Source organism: Equus quagga, chromosome 1 (genome assembly GCF_021613505.1).
Source record: "Equus quagga isolate Etosha38 chromosome 1, UCLA_HA_Equagga_1.0, whole genome shotgun sequence".
NCBI lineage: Eukaryota > Metazoa > Chordata > Mammalia > Perissodactyla > Equidae > Equus > Equus quagga.
In genome coordinates, this window is record NC_060267.1 from 61,097,476 (window position 1) to 61,110,377 (window position 12,902).

Sequence of the window (12,902 nt, forward strand, 5' to 3'; positions counted from 1 at the left end):
GGTTTGGAAAGAGAGCGAGGCTGAAGCTAGGAGACCAGGTGCTGCAGGATCCTCATCAGAGATCTGCCAGCCCGAACACATGAGATGGCAACGGAGAGGGAAAGAAGTGGAAACCTGAGAGATGTGTAGGAGGTCACATTAACAGGAGGGTGTTTGGGTTTGGAGGGAGGGTACAAAGACTCTCAGATGGATGCCTGGGATCTGGGCTTGGGGAGTTGGTGAGTGGGGCGGTTAGTGGTGCTCATAATATCCACGCCACAGATGTGCCCCAGTGTGGGCTGGTTAGTGTCCGTCATGTGAGATTATAGATTAGACCTCTGTCCTCTGTGCCCCCCAGAATCTGGAATCCGAGGGGGCAGGGGCCTTAGAATCCTCCATGTAGAGGTGGAGGTGGAAGTACTGGAAGGAGAAGGGACTTTCCAAAGGTCACACGGGGCAGTGCTGGGACTAGGTGTGGTGCGCACCTGCTCATGCTCAGGCTGGTTGCATTTCTTGCTACATTGCCACTTCCATCCCTCCAAGCTTTGATTCTCTTCTCAGAGATTGTCTCTCTGGTCCTTAAAAGAGGGATCATGGTACAGAAACAATAGCAATGGGAATTAAGATAAAAATGAAAAGCATTTACTGCCTAAACCCAGGATCCATCAGATCAAGCTTGTTGTTCTGTGTCTCCATCTGTCTCTGCCCAGCATCACTTTTACAGCTGTACCCCGAGCACAGATATGGCTTTATCACCTATGGTTTACACCTTACATTAAATCACCTGCTTTTCCTGGGATGTTATATGGTTCCTGGTGAGCAGTTTTTAAGGATTCAAGAAAGAGGATGTGCTGTCGTTTACCCAATCTCTGTGTCAGCTGTGTTTTCCATCCTTAGAGAGAGTGTCTCATGAGCAATGTGTTGCATAGCCTTTCCCTTCTGTCTTTTGGCAAAACTCCCAGCCATATAGTCTCTGTGTCCTTTTAAAAGTGACCCAAACTGGACACTTTTCTCTACTGAGGTCAGAGACAGAAAGCACAGTGCTTAATTAGGGTTGGATTTCTGGGTTTCTGGGCCCTGTGGTTTTGAGTGATCTCTGAATCGAGTTGGCATGGTTCACAGTTGTAGGCACCGCCCCTTCAGTTGTAGGCTGCCGTCTCTGAACAGCTGACCCAATTCCCTGAATCGTTCGCTGTAAACAGGGCAGTTCTACGGGAGGGAGAGGAGGTTTCTGGGCTGAATGCTGAATTAGGGCTTAATTAAGACAGCCAGAGTAGCCCCTCGGCTTGAACCCTTGCACAAGTCCTGATTGGCAGGCGGCACCTGGTGTTCTTGGCTGTCTGACAGCCATCAGCCATTCCCAAGCCCCATGCAGAGATGACAGGGCACGTGCTGGCCTGCTGGTTGGCAGGAGCCATTTCATAGATTCCCTGGAGCATTTTAGACATCCTTTGTTGTGGGCCCCACGCTCTGCTCTCTCTACATGTCTTCTCTCTAACACAATGAACTCTCCAAGAGCAGGGGCTCTGTCTGATTAACCTCACTCTCCTCTACCACACCCAGCACCGGGCCCGGAGGAAAGAGGGTGCTTGATATGAGCTCAATGAAACACATTGATTCTGGACCAAATCACTTGGCTTAAGGTGGCTGCAGAGTCTGAAGACCCAGGGGCTAGACTTGGAAAAGGCACAACCTGGGGGCCCGCAAGCCCATGGCCAGAGCCATGTCTTTGGGAAGGATGAGGACTTTCAGAGAAGACCTCAAGATCTCCCCGGCGGGGACAGGGCTTGATGTCATAGGTCATGGGGCAAGAGCTCTGTGAAGCATGTCTTGGGCCCAGCCCTGGAAGCCATTCGTATGCTGTTTCCTGCGCTGCAATTGTGGCATTTACTGTTTTTAGCATGATAGACTTAGAGTCTTGCCTTCCCCAGACAGAGACACATGGAGTCAGATCTCAGGCCACCAGGGTGGCCAGCTGCTTCATTTGAGCAGCTCTGGGAGTGTCTGAATTTCCCAAGCACTGTTCTTGCTGTGGGTTTTGTTTTTGGTGCCTATGGTATCAAGTGTGCCCAGAGGCTACTGAAAATTAGTTGGTGTGAATGACATTTGATGAGTCATTTGATGGTTAGAAAACAAATCTAGCCTTTGAGTTTACCATCCACAGTTTTGTTGAATTCCGCCCGGATGGTTGTCAAGAGAGGTTTTCTTAACAGGTTTAGAGCATTTGTAATAACCAACAAGTCTGTGGAGAGGGAAAGAACTTCACAGTGAATATCAAGGGGGTTCCAAAGACGAGGATCTTATGATCTCTGAGCTGGAAGGGCCCTGACGGGCCTCTGGTCCAGCCCCTGGATATTCTGCGCAGCAGCCTGTGGCACCGGCGTTATCACGAAGGTCCCCAGTCGCTGCGTCTGCAGCCCCTTTTCAGGCTGGATCTCCTGGCTATCTTGGCGGCATGTGGCATAGTTGGTCACATAGTCTTTGTGTGTGTGCGTGTGTGTTAAAATACATGTAACATAAAAGTTACCTTTTTTTTTTAAAGATTTTTTTAATTTTTTCCTTTTTCTCCCCAAAGCCCCCCAGTACATAGTTGTATATTCTTCGTTGTGGATCCTTCTAGTTGTGGCATGTGGGACGCTGCCTCAGCGTGGTCTGATGAGTAGTGCCATGTCCGCGCCCAGGATTTGAACCAACGAAACACTGGGCCGCCTGCAGTGGAGCGCGCGAACTTAACCACTCGGCCACGGGGCCAGCCCACATAAAAGTTACCTTTTAAAAACCATTTTAAAGTGTACAATTCAGTGGCATTAAGTACCTTCACAATGTCATGCAACCATTACCACTATCTAGTTCCTGAACTTTTTCGTCATCCCAAGAGGAAACCCTGCGTCCATTCAGCACTCTAGCCTCTCCTCCCCTGAGCCCCAGCAACCACTGATCTGTTTTCTGCTCTGTAGACTTACCTATTTTGGCTATTTCATATAAATGGAATCATATAACATGTGGCCTTTTTTATCTGGCATCGTTTACTTAGCATGATGTTTTTGAGGCTTACCCATGTTGTGGCATGTGTCAGTATTCCGTTCCTTTTTATGGGTGAATAATATTTCGCTGTATGGAAATACCACAATTTGTTTATCCATTTGTCCATTGACGAACCTTTGAGTAGTTGCCATCTTTTGGCTGTTGTGCATAGTGTTGCTATGAACATTTGTGTACAAGTTTTTGTTTGAACATTTGCTTTCACCTCTTTTGGGTGTATACCTGGGAGTAGAACTGCTGGGTCAATGGCAATTCTAAGTTTATTAGAATTGGAATGAACTGAATATTGAAGAACTGCCAAACTGTTTCTATGGTCCTTTTTGAACCTTTCTTCTCACTCCTCCAGTTGCTCTCAGGCCTCTCCGACCGCTTCTCAGTTTCCTTCAGAACTCCCTTGGGTCTTCAGCCCTTGGAATGAGGGTGCCACCAGGGCTCAGGCATTCCTTCCTCAGCTCTGCTCCTTCTACCCTCATGGTGCTCAACCCTCACGGCACGCTACAGTTGCAGGGGCTTTTCTAACAAAGCCTACCCAGGCCCCACTCCAAACCAGTTAAATCAACATCTTGGGGCGAGTGAAGCCGGGCATTCGTGTTATTTAAAGGATCTCAGTGATTTTGATATGCAGCTTCTCTCAGGATAATCATTTATTCTCATCTCTCCTCTCAAACCTGCCCTCCTCCCAGTGTTTCCCCCTTTAATGAAAGGGACCACCATATCCAGCCAGCCAAACCAGAAACCTGAAAGTTATCTGTGCCTTTTCTCTTTCTCTTAGTCCAATTTCCATTTGATTGATTTACTTATTCAGTAATTCATTGCCCGATAGTTAGGAGTGAGGGCAATTAGAGAAAAATGCACTCTAGGAATTATGTTAGGAAGACAAAAAAGACACAGATGAAACAGTTAAGTAACAGTACAGGCAAGAGGATAACCTGAAATTAACTCGACTGTTATCACTGCCATGAGCGAGGACTTTCTTTGTGTCCTGCATTCTGGTAGGACCTTGTGTAGATTATCTGATTTACTGTGAGGTCGATGAAGTCAGCCACGTCACAGATGACACACAGGTTCGGTGAGGCTAAGGTACTTGTCCAAGGATACATGGTTAGTACATGGTTAGTGAGAGTTGGGAGTAGAACCCAGGTCCCATCAAGGCCTGTGCCCTTGACATGAAGGGTCACTGGGGAAGAACCTGGAGCCCAGCAGCACTGTTGCAGCACAGAAGGAGGAGGATCAGGAGGTGACCACCAGGGCTGGCCCGGTGGCACAGCGGTTGAGTTCGCACGTTCTGCTTCGGCAGCCTGGGGTTTACCGGTTCCGATCCCAGGTGTGGACATGGCACCGCTTGGCACGCCATGCTGTGGCAGGCATCCCACATATAAAGTGGAGGAAGATGGGTACGGATGTTAGCTCAGGGCCAGTCTTCCTCAGCAAAAAGAGGAGGATTTGCAGCGGAAGTTAGCTCAGGGATAATCTTCTTATTCAGAAAAAAAATGTGTAAGAAGGTGACCACCAGATGAGCTCATCCATGCCCATGAGAGTGCTTTATAAACTGTAGAGGGTGGTGCAAAACCTTTGCAGCCGTTGCTCCTGTCTCTAGCAGATCACTTCTTCCATTCTGCTCTGAATTACAATTAGGTGATTATATCTCTGATTCCCTTGGTGAATTACAGACTCCTGGTGGGTGAGAACTGAGCTTGCTTGTCTCACCGTTCCCCTCAGCCCCTGTACCTGCACATTGTTGCTGATAATAAGCATTTCTTGAGTGAATGTGTAGATGTTAGAGTGGACTCAGAAAGGAGGAAAGGGAAGCGGGACCACGGGGACGGTTGTTCGGGTATGTCACGGCTAAGCACTGACTTAGAGAACTGGAAAGAAGGAGAGGAACTCCGCGGCCCCTGGAGATGTGAGTGGGAGAACCCATAACGAGATCTCAGAGAGCGTGAACTTCAGCCTGACCTGTGACTTCCGGCTCCTGGCGCTGAGAATCGCATTCTCTCTCCTTTCTCCCTGGCACTCAGCACTCTCGAACGTCCTTTATCACGTGTGCGGCTTCTTGCCTAGTGAGACCTCCACTAGCACGTGTGCTTCGTGAGGGTGGTCAGCTTTGTCAGTTGGTTATGACCTCTTCCCCGGTCCCCTAGCCAAAACAAGCGCCAATTACTTTCTGTCACTGTGGTTTGCCTGTTCTGGACTTTCATGTGAATGGAATCATACAATATGTGGTCTCTGGCGGCTGGCTCCTTTCACTTAGCACAGTGTTTTCAAGGCTTATCCATGCCTAACCCCTTAACTTTGCAGGTAGGAAAACTGAGACTCAGAGAGGCAAGGGGTGTGATGGGTCGTGTGTCCTGCTGGCAGCAGAGCAGGAACCTGACTGTAGGTCTTTCCTCTCCCTACTCAGTGCTCTCTTCTTGACCAGGGTGGAGACAGGGAGCCTCAGAAGACACAGCAAACTCAGTCATGTCATCTTGCTGTTCACCTTGGAGGCTCTGACGGGGCCCCTTCGAGCACAGCCGTGACGAGGCCTTGCAGACAGTGCTGCTGTGCACATCGGCCCTGTCCCACGTGCTTCCCAGGCCTCACTGTCCATCTGAAAAAGCGGATGACTTGTGGGACCTGCGTCCAGTCTTCCTCTTGCAGTGGCCGGGCCCCCATGCCCTCAGATCACTAGCAAGAGAACGGCACAGCCTCGGTCCCCGTTCGTGCTGACTATTCCTGCTGCCACCCAGTAGCTCCCAGCGGGCCGTGCGGAGGCCATCTGTGCTGAGCTAGATAAGAGGCTGTGCCCTTCCTAAGAGCCATCTAATCCTGTTAGGCAGATGTGAAATCTGAGTGGCGTGACAGTACCCTGAACCCGTCCTTCCCAAAGGTTTGTCTTTGTACCGTGTCGCACCCCAGATGGTTTTAGGTGATGTGTGAATGAACATTTTTGCTTAAATAGTTGCATATTTATTTTAATGTGAACCAGGGAAAAAAAATCACATCCAGCATGATCAGACCTGTGATTTAATGAACACTATTGTTTAGGACGAAGCTAAAGTAGTTGACACTGTCCCATAGAACCCTTTTCATGCAGACTGTGTATGCCACAGGTCCGGTAGTCAGGCAGTTGGCTGACAGAGCGGAAGTCATGAGGGTGGTTGGGGTCAACGGTCATTTGGGGACTGCTGCTCTGGGGTGATGATCCAGAGAATTTCCCATGCTCCCCCTCCTGCATCTCCTTTTTACCTTGTGCAAGGTGAGATGGCAGAAGGTGCTGGCGGCCAGGGACCCGGTGTGAGCGAGGGATTTAGAAAACCAGGAGAACCAGCTGTGAGACACTGATTTTTCTTTTGGTCCATGATGAACCTCCTTTCAGGCATTCCAAGTCCTTTGCATAAAATGGGATTCCTGTTGGAGGCAGAGGCTAACAGAGGGAAGGAAAGACGGAGGAGGAACAGGGGTGATGCGCGGTGCTACTCCAAAATAAGGAATGGTAAGAAGCAACTCCACTTAGCTTCTGACTCTTCATGACTGTGAGCGAAATGACTGTGAAGTCAGAGAGCCAGAGCCCGTGTTGCAGTGAAAGCCTCGACTGCGATCCCTGCATGGGGCAGAGACACTGAAACTCCTCGTGGGGTCTGGTTGCAACTACACTTGGAGGAATAAGCGTGTGGAATAATAGGCAAGTCCTCCTTCCTTTCTCAGAACTGTCACTTTTCTGATAAAGCATCATCTTCATCTAAATTCTTGTTAGAAAATGTATGCAGATGTGAGACGCCAGCCCCTTAGCCTTCACTGAGCTGTGACCACGGCAGTGAACCAAGCAACACCAATGATGGACATTAGAAATGGAAATATGTTTCCCTAAAATATTTGTAGAAAACTTTTTCTTTTGGCTTAGAACACTCAAGAATTAAAGATGCTTATTGTTCGAGTGTTCTGGTCTTACCATAGCATTTCAGACATTCATAACCTGCTGTGATTAACTCATTTGAGCTCAGTGCATTCTGCTAGATCCTGCAGGGATTGTAAAGAAATAGCACACCTTTCTCCTACTCTCAAGAAGTTTACAATCAAGGGGGCAGAAAACAAGACCAAAATCCATATGAAGTTGGGAAACACAAGGCAAGAGCGTAGACGAGGAGGTCCCGGGATGGATGGAGGAGTGAGATACAACACGGTGGCTCTGCGCCTGGGGAACTGGGTGGGACGTGGTGGAACAGCCAGCAGGAACCCGTCCTGGAGGTGGTGGAGCTTGAACTGGGTTTTGAAGGTTAGAGAGGATTTGAGTAAGTCTCAGAAAGTGGGAGATTGTGAACAAATGCACAAGGAGGGGCCGCCTGGGGTTGTCTTGAGGGCCAGAGAAGCACTGGGACAGCTGATTATGTGAGAGGAGAGGACGGAGACTTCAGCTCCCTCCACCACTTTGAGGAAGTTCTTTAGCTCAACGAGCTGCAGCTTCCTTGTCCTCGAAATGGAGTGATGGATCCCACTGTGCCGGGTTGTCCTGAGGAATAAGCGACATGTTATAGGCTCTATTCACACTAGCTCCCTCCTTTTCCAGGATGTGCAGGAGAGCAGAGGTGGGAGATTGAGTTGGACATCTGGGAAGAGTTTGGACTTCAGGGATGGGGAGCCCTGGAGGACCTAAGGAGGGAAGTGATGAGATAATACAATTTTAGGATTGGGATTAGAGAAATTCAATGTGGAGCTAAAAAGAGAGAAGCAGAGGTTTGGAGACTAGTGCAATTCCAGACTTAATCAGAGACAAAGGCAGGAAGAGAACCCCGGCCTCCTGCCTTCCAGGTCAGCGCTCCTTCATCATGTCCTGGGTTTTCTCTAGAGGGAAGTTAGAAATGCAAATTCTGGGGCCCCGCTCTACACCTCCAGAATCAGAGACTCTGGGGCCCCCGCAGTTTGTGTTGTAACCAGCCCTCTGTGTGCCTCTAATCCTTTTAGGGAACCAGTGTTCTGGGTTTTACCAAGAAAGGATCGGGGGAAGGATATGAGAAAAACAGGCTCCTTGTAGGAGTCGGGGTGTCACTTACCACCAACGGGAGGCACAGAAGGGAGGAGCCGAGTACCACAGATAAACTTCTCTTCTAAACCTTGAGATATAATTCACTCTTTTAAAGTGTACAATTCAGTAGTTTTTAGTATATTCACAAGGTTGTGCGATCATCACCACTGTCTACTTTCAGAACATTTTCATCACCCAGAAAGACACCCCTTACCTATTAGTCAATTCTTATTTCTCCTTTTTCCCCGCAGCCTCTGACAGCCATTAATCAATTTTCTGTCCGTATGCATTTACCTATTCTGGACATTTCAATAAAAGGAATCACAGATAAGTGGCCTTCTGTGCCTGGCTTCTTTCACTTGGCATAATGTTTGCAAGGTTCATCCATGTGGTAGCGTGTTTTGGGACTTTGTTCCTTTTTATGGTGGATAAACTTCTCATACTTCAAACTTTTGCCTCAGACAAATTTGGTCGTACAACTGAACTCACACTACCTCAGAAAAAGAGGTTTCTCTTGGGCACATTTGTGTAGAACTTTATAGTTTTCAAAGAATTGTCACAACATAATGGAGTGCAAACGTTAAACCAACCCTGGGTGGTAGTTGGGCAGGAATCGTTGCAGTTGTTTTTACAGACGAGAAAATAAGCCGGAGGGGGCAGTGTTCTGTGCTGGTCCAGTGTACTCCGGCGCCTGCTCGTTGATGTGGGCGTCGGAATTTGGTGGGTGACAGGCAGGAGGGTGTGAACCAGGAAGAGGGAACAGCATTTGCAGAGGCTGGAGGGTGCGGGAAACTAGGGCCTGGTTGGGGAGCAATGTGTGATTAAGTTCGGCTGGCGTGCACAGTGTGAGGGGGGTGAGACAGAGAAGCAGCCAGGGCCAGATCACACAAAAGGCTTTGACTGCCACCCCAAGGTGGGAGGGAGGCACTGGGGCGGATGGTTGAGTCCAGCCCCAGAGACAAGCAAGCTAATCTGGAGTTCCACTTCTGCTGCTTCCCTGCTGTGTGCTCTTGGCCGGATTACTTAACTTCTCCCTGCCTCAGTTTCCTTTTTGTAAATGAGGCTTGTGATAAGCATTGAATAAGATAACAAATGTAAATTGCTTAGCCTACTCCCTGGCACATACTAAATAGTAGTATTGTTAATTAATTGTTATTAATATTATTCTAATTCTTGAGCTCAGACTTTATCCTAAAGATGGAGAACCACGGAAGGATTTTGAAAATAGAAGTGACGTAATTAGGATTTCGTGTTATATCACTTTGGCAGCTGTATAGAGGCTAGATTGATGGAGGGTATACCTAGAAGCAGAGAGACTGGCTAGGAGGTATTTCAGACAGAATCCGAGTTTGAACTATGGCAGTAGCACTAAGAAAGGAGAGGAAGCGAGAAATAAGATAACTGGGGGCAAAGTTAATAGAACTTGGTGACTGGCTCAATGTGGGGCATGAAACAGGGAGAAAGAGTCAAAAAGGATTCCCAAATTTTTGACTTGGGCAGTTAGAGAATTAAATGGTAGTCTCCTTCAACAAGATGTTCTACCTCAGAGGAGGAGCAAAGAAAGATGGTGAATTCTGTTTTAGATATAACTGGTTCGAGTGCTTATAGCATATCTTAGTAGAGACCCTAAAGAGGCAGATGGTTCTCAAAGCAGCTGAAGCTGTGGGAGTAAATGATACCCCCATAGAGACTGTTTAGAGCAGTAAGTCTCAAACTTTGCTGTCCTTTGGAATCACTGGGGGAGGGGGAGGGCCTTTAAGAACTATCCTTGTCTGGCTTGCACCCTCGAACATTGTGATTTAATTGGTCTAGGGGTCTCGGGTACCATCTGAGAGTGTTAAAATCTCCCCAGGTGATTCTAATGTGCAGCGAAGTTTGGAAACCACTGGCTTAGAAATCATAGGGACCCTTTGTTTAGATGAGAAGGGAGATGAGAACCAAAACCTAGAATTAGGTGATGGAGGGAAGAGGAGGTTGTGAGGAAGGCAGAGCAGGTGTAGTCTGAGAGGCTGGAGGAAGGAGGAGACAGATGTCGTAGGAGCCAAGGCAGGAAGGGCAAGAAGTTTTAAAACTTTTATTTATGGTAGTTTAAGAGAAGATTTATTTCTGTCATTATTCAAAATTGTTCAGAGGCTGGGTATTTGCCATGTATTTTGGTTTCTTGTGTTTTTTTTCTTGCACCAACAGTTGGTTTATATCCTTCGACCCTGTGTATATTGGAGATAGGTGTTGTAAGAAGGTTTATATTTTATTATTTTTTTCTGTTTGTTACTCATGTAGAAGTTGCACCATCCCATTTTGTGTTCCATTCATCGTTTGTCATTTAACAAACACTTATCAGGCTTTTGGATATCTCCTTAGGTTTGGAGCTGGAGATACAGAGATGACCAAGAGGAAAAAACCCTGCTTTCAAGTTGTTTATGATCTCACCCAGACTAGGTCACACCGTGGATTCCTCTCACCTCCTAAATCATTGACTCTCAGACTTGGAAGACACATATTGATCTAGTGTGGTTTTGACTGTCCCCCACGGGATCCCTGACCTGCTGATATCTTTTGTATTTCTCCTACACTTCAGCAATGAGAACCCTCTCTCCACCGGGGCAGCCCAGTGCCATTTTGATAGCTCTGATTAGGAAAAGTCTTTACAAGATGGGCAAATGGATAAATGGTAAAGCTAACTCCATGAGTGCGTGGAGATTCGCGATACTATTCTGTCTACTTTTGTGTCCGTTTTAACATTTACTTAAGAAAATTTAAAAAGAACAAGTTCTTTACATTGAGTCAAAATTTGTCTTCTTGAGCTTAGGTGAGTTCTTACTTTAGGACCATTCAGAACGAGTCCAGACTCCTTTTACTCGTATAGTCCATTCCAATACTTGTGATTGTTTGTAAAGTCTCCTAAGTCTTCACAACTGAACAATTTTGCTCGGGTTATTCGTCTCTCTTATTTCGAAATTAAGTCCCACATGCAGTTGTGCCACCTGTAGGCACTGGTGGTTTAAGTGCCTTTGCTGTATTTATCGCTCATTTCTCTTTCATGTTGCATTGCACTGGCCAGCAACTCTAATGCTGTGATGGACACTCTAATTTTATTTTCTCTTTAAGTGGAAGACATCTATTTTTCTTTCTAAAATAATATTAAATTTCCTAGTATTTCCAGTTTTTTTAAATCAAAGAGATTAGATTCCATGTAACAAATGATTTTCCAGCATCTTATGATATGATCATCTACTTTATTATTTTTTTCTATTAATTAAAATATATTAATAGTTTTCCTTAAATTGAACTTTTCTTTCTTAGGATTATTCTTGGTGTTTTTGCTGGATTTTGCTGGAAATAGTTTTTTTAATTAAAAAACAAATTTATTAAGAATTTTAAATGTACGCAAAGTATAGAGAACAATAAAATTAACTTTACATACCCATCTCCCAGCTTCAAGAATTATTAACATTTTCTGGCTAGGATCTTATTTCTGAGTATTTCGTGCATGAGATTGACCTATATGTCCCTTTTTAGGGTAAGTTTTGTCAGACTATCTTTGCATTATTAGAAGAACTTGGTAGCATGCTATCATTTTCTCTGTTGAAGAATATTGTCTATTAATTTTTGGAAGAGAGCTTGATCTAATTCTTTGATAAACACAACACATCAAGTTCTATGTGGGGTTTTTTTAAAAAAATTCACTTTCTAAATTTCTTCTGCAGGTATAGATTTCCTCAAAATTTTTGTTTTTTTAGTTCTGGTTCTTTGCTTTTGGGGTAAAGGTGTTGTACTGCCTCAGTTTCCTGAAGTTGGTCAGCCTCAGGATAGCTGAGGATAGAGGTAATTTGTGGAAACCATAGAATAAATGAGCCATGTACTCTGACCACTTTGCCGGGCACTTCTCACCACCAGGCAGAGAGCAGAAAGGGGGCTGACCCTTTCCTGAGGTGGGGACTGTATCTTATTCATCTCTCCTCCTTGGTCACCTGCACTGAGTGTTTTTTCAGTGAATGTGTATTTAGTAAATTGGATTTTTTTTTTTTTTGGCAAATGGAGTCTTGAGCACATCCAGGAAAGAATGTCATCAACCGCTCAGCCTCTGGGTTCCCCGAGGCTACCAGGGTGTTTCATTGGTGAGAATCCTATTTTTGTCTTCCAGTATGGGTCTTAGAGTCCTCTCCTTTTAAGACTGTACATGAAAAGTGTGTCTCCCACTATGCCCAAGAAACTAGTCTAAGAAAATCCCTCGATAGGTAAGAGTGCACTTACATCCTGAAGGATTGATATGGAAATCTTGGGATACGCTGTTCTGTGAAGCTGACCTTGTTGCCCAGGAGTCTGCCCCTCAGGAAAACTGAAGGACTTACCGGGAAGACTCTAGAAAGATGTACTCCTGAAATAGCCTCCAAAGTCACCCATATTACTTAGCTTGTGTAGACGATTTGCGTATAACATGTATAGCGCTCTCTGGGATATTTCCCTAGTGTTTGTCTGTCTTGCTCATTTCTCATTTTGTTGATAATAACTTGTACCAGTGGTTTATTGGTTTTGTCAATCTTTAAAGACCACATTAACTTTGTCTTTGTTAAGTGAAATTTTATTCTAATTTTCCAGTTTATTTCTGCTTTTAATTTTTTTCATTCATCCACTCATTCAACAAACATTTTTGGAACCTATGTGATAGGTCCTGAGAGAAAGTAAATCGAGGTAAGGTATGGTCTCTGTGCTCAAGTTGCTGACAGTGTAATAGGAGCAGAGAAGAAATAGGGGGAAAAAAACGCAACACTAAGCTGACAAAAGACCTGCAGTAGTAGTTTAAAAAAATCACAGAACGGTTCCCGGGGATATCTTTCAAGAACAGAGTCTCAAATATCACTTGTAAAGCTTGTATATT

At 45.8% G+C, this 12,902-nt stretch overlaps 1 protein-coding gene across 6 annotated transcripts in view; it reads left to right on the plus strand.

The window, feature by feature from the left end:
- Positions 1 to 12,902, plus strand: part of FRMPD1 (FERM and PDZ domain containing 1) — a 145,398-nt gene that overhangs the window by 68,883 nt on the left and 63,613 nt on the right. The window contains exon 1 of one of the 6 annotated variants that reach the window (XM_046642725.1): positions 6,437 to 6,496. The exons of the other annotated variants lie outside the window; for them this stretch is intronic. The gene's annotated coding sequence lies outside the window, so the exon portion shown is untranslated. Of the gene's footprint in view, positions 1 to 6,436; positions 6,497 to 12,902 lie in introns of those variants that run through there. 6 annotated transcript variants of the gene reach the window in all.